Genomic DNA, 13,968 nt, shown 5'->3' with positions numbered 1-13,968 from the left:
TGTTGGATTTTAATTAATTTGATCCCCCTGTTGCAGGAAAACGTTCTGCAATTTTAAACTTGTAGTGTATTTGAGGTTTAAAATGGGTTCTGAAGATTGTAACTTCCACTTTGAAATTTCAGGCTTGATTTTCCCTTAGGGACACTGTATCAACCCCTACAAAAATGTACATGAATTATAATCCACATAATGATTCACCTTTCCTGTTGCTGCAGGACTATTTTCCTACTGTAGCAAACTGGCTCAAATTAAGATACTACATCTGTAGTTTATGCAAGTTTTGTCGACCTCAGCCCACTAGTGTACCTCATTAAACTGCAAATCAGCCAAACCTATGATGCTTCTATGCTGCTTAAGCATTAAACAAGTCCCCAGTGTATGGTACGTGGGAATTTGTTTAACACTGGTGTGCCTGAATTAAAGCCAGCTGCAGGATAGCCGTCCATTTGAATCAATTTTCCTCTTCCTGACATCCCATTCTGTACCATCCTGAGCAGAATAGAAACCGTTTGTCATGAGAACCACTAGTTCCAAACAAGAAAGAGCACCAGTGCAATAAAATCCCTAGCAGGGGTAAGCACTTCAGGTAAAAGTGATGGACAACAGCAATGATATGGCAGCCCTAGCTCGTTTATCCTGTCTTTGCTGGTTCAGCTCTTTCCAAACATACCATGTTATTCCCTCTGATGCTGTCTGTAGCTCTATCAAACAGTGGCATGGGTTCTGCTAGTGACTAAAGCCGCATAACAGGGGAACTTGAATCCCTTCCAACTCATCTGGCTCTTATACAGTAGGCTACTCTACTGACTATTCACTAAATTGTATTTTTATTATGATGCATTGATTTGTGCTAAATTAGATCACCATCTCAGAAGGCTATGTGTTTCACAATAGCTAAATTATCCCCATTAATTGCTTTTTCTATTTTCTCCTGTCTTATCTGAAGCAGTGGAAGACATATGACATCTGCGTGTCGTCTCACTGAGAATGCCACAGTGCTTGTTTTCGGGGTAACAGGATCCTGTCATGTTCTGAGAGATGAATATAAGTAAGACTCAGTTCCCTCCTCAGGGGAAACATATTAATTTAGATTTTGATTTGCATTTGTTTTCGTTGCTGGTATTGACAATTCCAGACCGAGATGTTGCTGCTCAGCAGGCGGCTCTGATGAGCTCATCTGCATAAGTTGAAATACTCTTTGAGGGGGAATTGCGTGGGTCACAGCAACTGATTCCCAATGAAATGCCAGGCAATAATATCACTTCGCTCGCTCTACTCCTCTACTTCAATCCCCAGAATTTTAAAACACTAGACATGAAAACAGGCGATAGCAGAATGTCAATCTGAAAGGACTCAGGCAATGTGGTCGAATATACCCCTTGAGATCCTCTAAGATATCACTTACTCTTAACAAATGGCTACAGGTGAAACTCCCACTTGAGCTGCAATTATGCAAAATGTGTTCTTTGAAGAAAACCCTCCTTTAATTAACACTGTGCAACAACTGCTTGACAAAAATCGGCAACGTGTTGTAGAGGAGCGCTGAATGCAGATTAGGGACGGGCATATCACACACTGTTGGGTGGATGAATATGACTTGTCTTTCACAATGATTACAGTCAGAGTGAATAGGAATTACAGACAATGAAAGCGATCTGTGTAATGCCCCCATTCTTCACCATTTTACATACACAAATGATCTATTCAGATGAGAAAGGAATGAGCAGTGTACCATTCAGTTGGGAAAAATTGACATGCTCACCCTGAGCACATAAGCTTTTAATTCAATAATTCAATAACACACAAGCGATTAAGAGCTTGTTTCTACCTCAACCAAATGCTTTGGGGAATGGTTCCACTTGGTTGAAAGCTGTTGATGAAGAAAAACTCTGAGAGCATGTCATAAACAATATTGGGAGAGTGCTTTCCCCTAAAGTTAAAAACACCAGTCAACATTAGTCTTCCCATAGAGCCTCTCTTTTTCGAGTCCTCCTTTCATCAGGTCAAGTTTTTGCTGACAAAGATGTGGAAATTGGGTGTTTAAATAAAATCATTTTCTCCTAAGAATGATTGAAGTGTTGAAGTAACAAAACTTTCAGCTGATATGGCTCGACAAGAACAACTACAGTATCGTAGGGCTTATTTGGACTCTGACTTACTGTATCTTACAATATTTCCGAGGCTGTGGACTCTAGAGACTTTTGTACACCCTCAGGATTGCACTAGGTCACAGAGAGTATTTATTCACAATGTGTTAATGTATTGTGAAAGTAGACATGGCAGACTGGAAGTCAACTGAAAAAGCAGTGGTGTTAAGTCTCTTACTCTTAGAAGATCATGACACTGTTGACTGCATATAGTTTTCACCCTCACCCCTGTGAATTAACACCTTTTTTATAGGCCCTGTCGAATGCACATCCATCCTTTCTTAAGTGCTTGTTAAAATTGTGTTACTGATGGCTTTTTCCTCTGGGAAGTGTTCAAATACAGCTACAACCTGTCAATCAACACTAAGTGTTCCAGACCAAGAGAGGATAGAGAATCAGGAAAGTTCCAGCTCAACCTCTGACGGGCTCTTTTATGGGGTACCTCATCTGTACTTCCCCTCTTCAGAGACAAAGTGGGACAAAATCTGAATGTAGGCTACAGTCAGTGTTAGGCAATCGTGTACTTTTTTTTCAGCATCAGACCTGCCTAATTCTCACTTGAAACATAGCTTTTGTGTTTAATAGGCCAAATTACACATTCCGTTAACATCTGACTCCAGAGTGATCTGTTCTTGAAATTTGTGGCCTATGACATTTCCGATTGAGATATGATAATTTGTCACAAACAACCTTTTCAAAGTAACTTTAGTTAAGTAAGCACATTTTTTCTTAAGAGTAGCTTTAGTTTAACTTAACGTCTTCCCATGTGAAGTAATTGGTAGCTTGGTAAACAAAATGTTCAGAGTAGCTTCACTAACACTGGCTACAGTACAGTAAGACAGTTCCTCTATCACAGCATGAAGGCTTACAAACCTTCCATCCAAGGTGACTTACCCATCAGGTGCAGGTGTCTGTTATGACAGAAAAATAGAAATATTTCAGAAGAATAAGACTGAAGCGTTGAACTAATGCACAGTTTAGTAAATCAATATACTGTTTAGTGTAGCACAAAGCTTGGCTGCCAGACTAGAATGACACAAGTTGAATCGAAGGACCTGATTACGTGCTGCTTCCTTGACTAGGACTGTGCTATCCTGGTAAGATAAAAGGTGCTTTTCTCACAGGATACAAGATAGCGGGCGTATTATGAAGAAAGACAGTACGCCTTTGTATTGTTCTAACGTTGACGGAAGGTTCACGCTTTTATGGAACTTTTCAATGATGTGCTCCATCAAACTATGTCTATAAAAAGTCTACACTTTTCTCCTCTCCCATTTTGACAAAGGGATGTGCATAACAAGCATTCATCTGAACCTTAATGGTGGACTGAAAAGGCAAGTCCATATTCATGTGACCTTGAACTGTCAGAATAATATTCTCTGACAAACCTGATATGACATTTGAAGTGTCCCAAGTTATTCTGTGAATGGAGTTCAATCATCACATCATTAATGGCTTTGGAGTGGAGCCAGTCACTCATGACACTGTGCTTCATAGCTTTGCCGGAAATCTTCGCTCCGAAATGAAAGGGTTGTAGATATTTACCGTGGAGCCATTTTCTGACCAGAGGCTAGGTTTGATTAATGACTGTCTTTCCCTGCAAAGTCACCTGGGTAATCCAGAGGAATAATCATCTCATGCATGTGAAACCAGACAGTGCCACAGAGAGGGAAATTAGCTGCTGCAGTGTGTTCGCAGACACAGATGGCAAATTAATCACACATTTCTATGACGTCTAAATACTAGGACTTTTTTTTCACATCAAAGTTTTTGTTATTTCAATTCATAGGATTCATACAATACATCATACAGTTCATTCGGGAAAGTAGTCAGACCCCTTCACATTTTGCACATTTTGTTACTTTACAGCATTATCCTAAAATTGATTGAATTGTTTTTTTTCCTTATCAATCTACACACAATACCCGTTAATGACAGAGCAAAAACAGGTTTTTAGAATTTTTTCAAATGTATAAAATGAAAAACGGAAATAGCACATTTACATAAGTATTCAGACCCTTTACTCAGTACTTTGTTGAAGCACCTTTGGCAGTCTTGGGTATGACTCTACAAGCTTAGCACACCTATATTTAGGGAGTTTCTCCCATTCTTCTCTGCAGATCCTCTCAAGCTCTGCCAGGTTGGAGGGGGAGTGTTGCTGCACAGCTATTTTCAGGTCTCTCCAGAGATCTTAGATCTCATCCAAGTCTGGGCTCTGGCTGGGCCACTCAAGGACATTCAGAGACTTGTCCCGAAGCCATTCCTATGTTGTCTTCGCTGTGTGCTTAGGGTCGTTGTCCGGTTCGCACCAGTCTGAGGTCCTGAGCACTCTAGAGCAGGTTTTCATCAAGGATCTCTCTGTAGTTTGCTCCATTCATCTTTCCCTCATTCCTGACCAGTCTCCCAGTCCCTGCCGCTGAAAAACGTCCCCACAGCTTGATGCTGCCAACACCATACTTCACCGTAGGGATGGTGCCAGGTTTCCTCCAGACGTGACACTTGGCATTCAGGCCAAAGAGTTCAATCTTGGTTTCATTAGACCAGAGAATCTTGTTTCTCATGGTCTGAGAGTCCTTTAGGTGCCTTTTGGCAAACTCCAAGCGGGCTGTCACATTCCTTTAACTGAGGAGTAGCTTCCATCTGGCCACTCTACCATAAAGGCCTGATTGGTGGAGTGCTGCAGAGATGGTTGTCCTTCTGGAAGGTTCTACCATCTCCACAGCGGAACTCTAGAGCTCTGTCAGAGTGACCATCGGGTCCTTGGTCACCTCCTTGACTAAGGCCCTTCTCCCCCGATTGCTCAGTTTGGCTGGGCAGCCAGCTCTAGGAAGAGTCTTGGTGGTTCCAAACTGGAGGCCACTGTTTTGGTACCCTTCCCCAGATCTGTACCTCTACACAGTCCTGTCTCAGAGCTCTACGGAGGACAATTCATTCGACTTCATAGCTTGGTTTTTACTCTGACATGCACTGTCAACTGTGGGACCTTATATAGACAGGTGTGTGCCTTTCCAAATCATGTACAATCAATTCAATTTACCACAGGTGGACTCCAATCAAGTTGTAGAAACATCTCAAGGATGATCAATGGAAACAGGATGCACCGGAGCTCAATTTCCACTCAAATAACAAAGGGTCTGAATACTTATGTAAATTAGGTATTTCTGTTTTTTTTAATACATTTGCAAAAAAAATTAAAAAGCTGTTTTTGCTTTGTCATTATGGGGTATTGTGTGTAGATTGATGAGGGATTGTTTTTATTTAATCAATTTTAGAATAAAGCTGTTTCGTAACAAAATGTGGAAAAAAGTGAAGGGGTCATAATACTTTCTGAATGCACTGTATATACAGTACCAGTCAAAAGTTCAGACACTCCTACTCATTCAAGGGCTTTTCTTTATTTTTGCTATTTTCTACATTGTAGAATAATAGTGAAGACATCAAAACTATGAAATAACACATATGGAATCATGTAGTAACCAAAGAAGTGTTAAACAGATCTAAATCGATTTTAGATTTTAGATTTTTTCAAAGCAGCCTTTGCCTTGATGACAGCTTTGCAGACTCTTGGCATTCTCTCAACCAGCTTCATGAGGAATGCTTTTCCAACAATCTTGAAGGAGTTCCCACATATGCTGAGCACTTGTTGACTGCTTTTCCTTCACTCTGCGGTCCAATGCGGTTCAATGTAAATTGTAATTATTTTGCCTCTATGGCCTATTTATTGCCTTACCTCCCTAATCTTAGTGCATTTGCACACACTGTACATATGTTTTTCTATTGTGTTATTGTTATTGACTGTACGTTTGTTTATCCCATGTTTAACTCTGTGTTGGTGTTTTTGTCACACTGCTTTGTTTTATCTTGGCCAGGTCGCAGTTGTAAATGAGAACTTGTTCTCAACTGGCCTACCTGGTTAAATAAAGGTGAAATAAAAAAATAAAAAACTCGTCCCAAACCATCTCAATTGGGTTGAGGTTGGGTGATTGTGGTCATCTGATGCAGCACCATCACTCTCCTTGGTCAAATAGCCCTTACACAGCCAGGAGGTGTGTTGGGTCATTGTCCTGTTGAAAAACAAATGATAGTCCCACTAAGCGCAAACTAGATGCAGAATGCTCTGGGAGTCATGCTGGTTAAGTGTGCCTTAAATTCTAAAGAAATCATGGACAGTGTCACTAGCAAAGCACCCCCACACCATCACACCTCCTCCATGCTTCACGGTGGGAACCACACATGCGGAGATCATCCATTCACCTAATCTGACATGGCAGTTGGAACCAAAAATCTCAAATTTGGACTCATCAGACCAAAGAACAGATTTCCACCCATCTAATGTCCATTGCTTGTGTTTCTTGGCCCAAGCAAGTCTTTTCTTATTATTGGTGTCCTTTAGTAGTGGTTTCTTTGCAGCAATTTGACCAAGAAAGCCTGATTCAATGTAGAAAATAGTAAAAATAAAGAAAAACCCTGTAATGAGAAGGTGTCCAAACTTTTGACTGGTACTGTATAAATATATATATACACAACCCAGCAATCTGATCGCATATGTAAAATATATTGTGAAATAAAAACACACATAAATAAATATACAGTACCTTACATTGTACATCTATTGAATAATACATCGCAATACATACATCAGAAATAGTTGCAAATAGTTACAAACTCTGTTGGATAACATTTCAGAAATATCTGCTGCTGATTTTTTCCACCTGGAAAAAAATACTGGGACCTTTTGACATCCATCACTGTAATTGAATGGCACTCATGCCCATACATCCTTATGGTATGACTCATTCAGCTAAAGCAGTACTTCATATTACTGCTACTTTTAGGTGCTTTTAAAAGTTTTTGTCTTTACTCCGGAATAGTCTTACTTTTACCCCTGCGGAGTTCAAACTTCTTTCAGCCTCTCCGAACGTTACCCTTTATTATCTTTGAATGCCGCAAATAAACATGGCTGCTTTCCCTCAATCCCAATTTAAACACTGCCCTCCCTCCCACCTCACTCCCATTGACTGGCCAGTGCCTTTGAGACTCCGGCAGCAGGTCCCCACTAGAAGTGTTAACGGCAATTAAACCCATGGCACCACTCTGTCACTCTCCAGCTGGGGTGACACATGAGTGATAACAGAGCCCCCTTACCTTCAGCTTTCATCTGACACGGATTAAATGGCACTGGACCCTTGCTTTTCCTGACATTTGACAGAAATCGATTGCAATTTAATCACTCAAAGAGGTACTATCAGCCATGCTTACCACAGCTGTTTCCAAGTTAACTGGACTAAGGTTTGAGCACCACTGTGGAGATGAGTTGCCTGATAATAATAATATGAAGAAAATTATTATTTAATTATTTGTGTACTTGTTTGACAGTTTTCTGCACTGTTAGGGTAGTAACACATCTGCTAAACTGTGTATGTGACCAATAAACTTGTATTTATTTATTTTTGGATAATAACTTTATTTGTATAGAGCTTTTCAATACAAGTAACAAAGCGTTTCACATTATAAAATAATACAATAAAAGTACTAACAAAGAAGCAAAGACAGAAGAAAGGAGAATGAAAAAACAGCTAATTAAAGTCATACATTGAAATCATGCGTTAAAAGCATCTTTATAAAAGTGTCTTCAGCAGGGATTTAAAAAGAGACACTGAATCTGCAAGCCTGATCTCCTCTGGTAGACCATTCCAAAGTCTAGGGGCTTTGGAATGGAACATTTTCCCTAATGGAAAATGCCCGGTCTCCTTTCGTTTTCAACCTAGACTTCGGAATGGTCAACAGTGCCCTGCCAGAGGATCTCAGGCTGCATCCTGACTCTGAGGATACAATATCAGAGATATAGGATGGGGCTAAACCAAGCCTAGCCTTAAATGTGACTAATAACATTTTAAAATCTATTCTAAAAGTGACTGGTGGCCAGTGTAGAGAAGCTAAAACAGGTGTCATATAGTGCCTAAAGCTGAGCTACAGCATTTTGAACTGACTGTAGACGATGGAGTGATTTCTGACTGAATCAAAGAGTTACAGGAAACAAAGCATGTAGAACTTTCTCCAGGTCAGTGACTGAAATAAAATACTTGACTTTAGCTATATATCTTAGATGATAAAAGCAGGACTGGACAACCTTCTTTACATGCAGTTTAAGGTTTAGGTCAGAGTCAAAGAAGACCTCACGGTTTCTGGCCATAGGCCTTACATTGGTGGACAAATGACCAGGGTTATTTACAGTCTGGGTTCTAGCAAGGTGGCGACCAAATAAAACAACCTCTGATTTCTTATCATTGAGCTGGAGAAAATTGTCAGACATCCAAAAGTTGATGTCAGCAAGACACTTGTGAAGGCTAGCTAGGCTAGCTTGGTCACTTGGTCTGATTGGTAAATAAAGCTGTGTGTCATCCACATTGCAGTGAAACTGAATGTTATGATTGTGGTTTATGTCACCAAGAGGAAGCATATACATGGAAAAAGGATGGGGCCCAGAATTGATCCCTGAGGGACACCATAGTGATTAGGTGCTGGGGAAGATACCAAACCACACACTGAGAAACCTGTGCCACGTAGATATGACCTTCCACCCACCTCTCCAGCTGGTCAACAAGGATGTTATGATCAATAGCATCAAATGCACCACTGGGATCAAAATAACTAGAATATAGCATTAACCAGCATCAGCAGCCCACAGAATTGTCATTACTGACTTTCAATAAAGCAGTGTCCATGATGTGAAGTGAGCGGAAGCCCAACTGGAACTGTTGAAATAAGTTGTTCATACTCAAGCCACCAATTGCTTGAAAACAACTTTTTCTAAAAGAGAGAGATCTATAACTACTCAGTGAGGAGAGGTCTAGACTGGGGTTTTTAAGGAGGGGTTGGACCAGAGCAGTTTTATAATAGGCTGGAAAGGAGCCAGAGGTCAGGGAGCTATTTACAATAGACAGAATGTTGGGGCCAACAGTAGGCTTAAACTCTTTTAGTAGTCTAGTAGGGATCATGTCCATGGAGCAGGAGGAGGTCTTCATGTGAGCTACAGTATCAAGAAGGGACTGAAAGGATATTTGCTCAAATGAGGAAAAGGAAGCAGTTGACAGTCTCAGAGAAGTTGCCTCAAGTGTCTCCTGATCAGAAATGCTGGTATGGTGTCGGTTTATGTCAATTTGGGATCTAAAATGTTCTATCTTTTCTGTAAAGAACCGTAAAATCTGTTCACAGAGATCAGGGGATGTGAGAGTATAACTGGTGGGGTGGGGGGGGGGGGGCACCAAGAACACGGTCAATTGTCTTAAACAGAATTTAAGTTGTGGGAGTTCTCAGAGATCAGGGTAGAGAAGTAGTTCGCTCTTGCATCTTTAACCGCAACATTGTAATTTCTCATCAGATCCTTCATTATCTCATAGAATACTTGAAGTTTGCAGGCCTTCCGTTTACATTCAGCATTTCTAGACTAACACAAACAGTACAAGGCAGTAACAGTCGAAGAGTTGCAAATATATTTTGAGTCTTATATGCCAGTGAATAATGTTCTCAAACTGTTTTCATTCCCATTCTCACCCCACTAGGATGTAACACAGAGACAATTCTTCATCATCTATTTTTGGCGGTCCTTATCTCCTCTTTCACACACTCTGATGGCAAGTAATTATCCCCTTATCCTTTGAATTTAAAATTAAACATGCAGTACAGACTCACTTTCTCCTTTTCATCGCGACTGTTACATAGTGAGAACTGTAGCTCTACATGAACATACTTTCATGCATACATACATATTTAATTTAAATATTGAATGTGTCATTGTGCATGGCAGCCAGAACTCATGTTAATGGGGTTAGTGAAATTACCCACCAAAAAAAAATAGCCTTAGTTCCTTAGGTTTTATGTGGAGAACACACATAACAGTATTGGTGATGTACAACTGTCTGTCCTGTCTGCCATCACATATTACTCTGGGAAATGCCTCAGGCTGTACATCTATGATGTGAAAATGAAAGCAACTCCATAACTGCTTGGATGGTGAATGGTCTGATAAACGTGAAATAAATATCTATTCTGTTTATGTCGGCTCAGCCTGATTTCCACCCTGTTTTATAACAAAATCCACGTGGGAGGAAAGGAGAGGGGGTGAGGAGACGGTCAGTTGACTGAGTATCACTGGAGCGTAACGAGAACATAACACCAAGCTGCACCAAATACACAGGCACGCACATGAACACACACACACACACACACACACACACACACACACACACACACACACACACACACACACACACACACACACACACACACACACACACACACACAAACAATATATATATATATATATATATACATACACACACACACACACACACATACATACACACACGCACATATGCACACACAGTGGATAAACTTTTCTGGATAAACCAAGTAAGCAACAAAAATCAACAATATAAATTGGTCTCTGTCTAAGATGAAATGAAATACGATTGAACTGGAACTGGCAAACAACAGAAAAACCCTATGGCATGGTCTGAACCTCTAATAGAGCTTCATAATAGTGTTCTTATTAAATGATGGTATTGTGAAGTCCTCAGGTTCAGATGGAGAGCAAACGCTGTCATAAAAGTGATGTGTGTTACCGTGTTACCATGGCAACATCATAGACACCTGCGTTTGAACGCTGGGCCTGTAATCACCGGCCTGTTGTGTGCAGTCCCCAATGCTTCCATCCAGAGCTCTCTGGAATTAAAGAGACACTGCTAAATAAAGCTAGTCTCGCAGCACACTGGTGTCACATCAGTTTAACCATCCTCTAGTCACCTCACTCCTCAGATTTTGTTGTGACCTGCTCCTTCAGGAGCCACAGTTGTCATCTACACCAATGTACTACACGGTGCCACCACAGTGGGTGGTGCTGATATCACAGGAGGTTGGTGGCACCTTAATTGGGCAGGACGGGCTCGTGGTAATGGCTGGAGGGGAATTGGTGGAATGGTATCAAACACGTTTTAAAGGTGTTTGATGCCATTCTATTCTTGCCGTTTCAGCCATTATTATGAGCCGTCCTCCCCTCAGTAGCCTCCACTGACTGATATTCTATGCACCAGCTCTACTAACAGCAGACAGAAGCAACAGATTGTCACAGTTGCTATGCTAATTGCCTGTATCACCTTCTTCAGACAGAATTTACTTTGTAAACTGTAAAAATTAAAAAAAGTCCCTTATTTGCCAGTATACCCCTTATATACATCAAATCTTATTTGTCACATGCACCAGACACATTTCTTTACGTCCGGATGTGTTGCAGCCTAGATTTGAACCAAGTACTGTAGTGATGCCTCTTGCGCTGAGGTGCAGTGCCTTGGACCGCTGCGCCACTCAGGAGTCACAATTGGTGTGGACTTTACTGTAAAATGCCTGCATTCGAGCCCTTCCCAACAATGCAGAATTTAAAAATAGAAAAATTGTAACACAGGAAGAATAAAATAAAATACACAAGAATGAAGCTATATACAGGTAGTACCAGTACCAGAACAATGTGCTAAGGTATGAGGTATTTGAGGTAGATATGTACATAAAGACAGGATAAAGTGACTAGGCATAAGGATAGATAATAATAACAGTAAAATAGAGAACAGAGTAGCAGCAGCAAATGATGAGTGTAAAAGTGTGTGTGTGTGTGAGTGTGCGTGTGTGTGTGTAATGCTGCTGCTACTCTCTGTTTATCATATATGCATAGTCACTTTAACTATACATTCATGTCCATACTACCTCAATTGGGCTGACCAACCAGTGCTCCCGCACATTGGCTAACTGGGCTATGTGCATTGTGTCCTGCCACCCACCACCCGCCAACCCCTCTCTACGCTACTGTTACTCTCAGTTCATCATATATGCATAGTCACTTTAACCATATCTACATGTACATACTACCTCAATCAGCTTGACTCACCGGTGTCTGTATGTAGCCTCGCTACTTTTATAGCCTCGCTACTGTATATAGCCTGTCTTTTTACTGTTGTTTTATTTCTTTACTTACCTATTGTTCACCTAATACCTTTTTTGCGCTATTGGTTAGAGCCTGTAAGTGAGCATTTCACTGTTGTATTCGGCGCACGTGACAAATAAACTTTGATTTGATTTGATTTGATAACGTGTATGTATGTATCACAGGAGGTTGGTGGCATCTTAATTGGGGAGGACGGGCTCTTGGTAATGGCTGGAGCGGAATAAGTGGAATGGTATCAAATACATCAAACACATGGTTTCCATTTCCTCAGCAGCCTCCACCGATAGGTGTGTTTGTGTTGTGTTGGTCTATGTGTGTGTTTTATGTGGGTGGGTGTATGTAGTGTATGTGAATGATCCCAGTGTAATCGGCACCGATGAGGGGTGCGAGTAGCCGAGGGGGGTGTGCCGATCTAGCCATAGCCTACTTATTGTATTCGTAATCGTATCCGTAATTGACAATTGAAAGTTTGATCCAGGGCTCCAGACTGTAGCCATCCAGTCACATGCGACCCTTTGACTTGGCTGTGCGAGTTATATTTTTAAATTGGTCGCATCGGTGCGAGCTGCACATTCTACATAGGTCACGTCCTATCTTTTGGCCAGCTAAAACCACAATTTGGTCAAACAATAAAGTGCAACCTCATGAGCAAGCTACTATCACTTCCCCTCCCCCATACGTGTTCCAGGAGAGAAAAATGTTTTCTGATTGTATACATTTTCTAAATGCAATTGTGGGGAAACACAGCTGGTCTCAGCTTTCTGTCATTTAAATTTCTTAACTCCCAATATTGAGCTCAATAGTAACTATTTTACAACATAGATATTTTTTTAAATGGGTAGGAGATACGGAGCATGCAAAACGCACATTCTCCAACTGCAACATTTTTTATTTACTTAATGTTAGATTCATGGGTATTCTTTGAACTGTATTCTACTGAATAATGTACGAAGGGCATTTATTTTTTGGTAAGTTTTTCATCTCTACCAAAGACAAAATGTTGTTATTGGGCATGAGAGTCATGTCAGCATGTGAAACAGAGATAAGGTGAGCATAGTTTTCAATTAAGGTGAAAGAAAGCTCTACTGCTATCTCTGCACATGCAGACACTATGCAGCAATTGACTTTAGCAAACATTTTATGACTTTACACATCAATAACGAGCTGAGTAAGAGGTGAACCGAACAGAAAACACCGGTGGTTGGAGTATTTTTTAAGAGAGAAAAAAATAACAGCCGTTTTGTTACATGTTTTTGTCAACAAATATCAAATAAGTAATACTCAGACTTCTCAAGCCACAAGTGTTGTTTCTTTACCTGTGAAGCGCCACAGAGAATAACCTTTTTTGAGGGGTTAACACTGCCACACTGTGGTTAGACTTGGAACCACATGTATTCTGGACTGTGTCCTGATGTAAGTCTGCTGATATATATATATGTCTGGATGACCAATTAAAGCTGATTATTTTACACAATTGTCACTTATACTGACTAAAATATTAGCTACATCAATTTACTTTCAACCTAGATCCCTTTGACAATGTGTCACTATTATTTATTCAAGTTTTTGGCTGAACAATGGAGAATGACCTCTATGGCTTTATCACAGGGAAACATTTTCAAAAGATGGACACGTGATTTGACTTGGTATGTTGATATTCTGTCTGTCTGTCCGTCTGTCTGTCTTTGTATGTACAATGACCAGGGGCGGACTGGCAATCTGGCATTTTCCGAAATGCCAGATGGGCTTGTCCATTTTTAGCCCAGGGGGCCTGTCTAGAATCCTTAATTACTACATCAATTTTGGGACTTATAAATTAATTACTAC

This window comes from Salmo salar, chromosome ssa21 (assembly GCF_905237065.1).
Source record: "Salmo salar chromosome ssa21, Ssal_v3.1, whole genome shotgun sequence".
Taxonomy (NCBI): Eukaryota; Metazoa; Chordata; class Actinopteri; order Salmoniformes; family Salmonidae; genus Salmo; species Salmo salar.
This window is presented reverse-complemented; position numbering follows the sequence as displayed.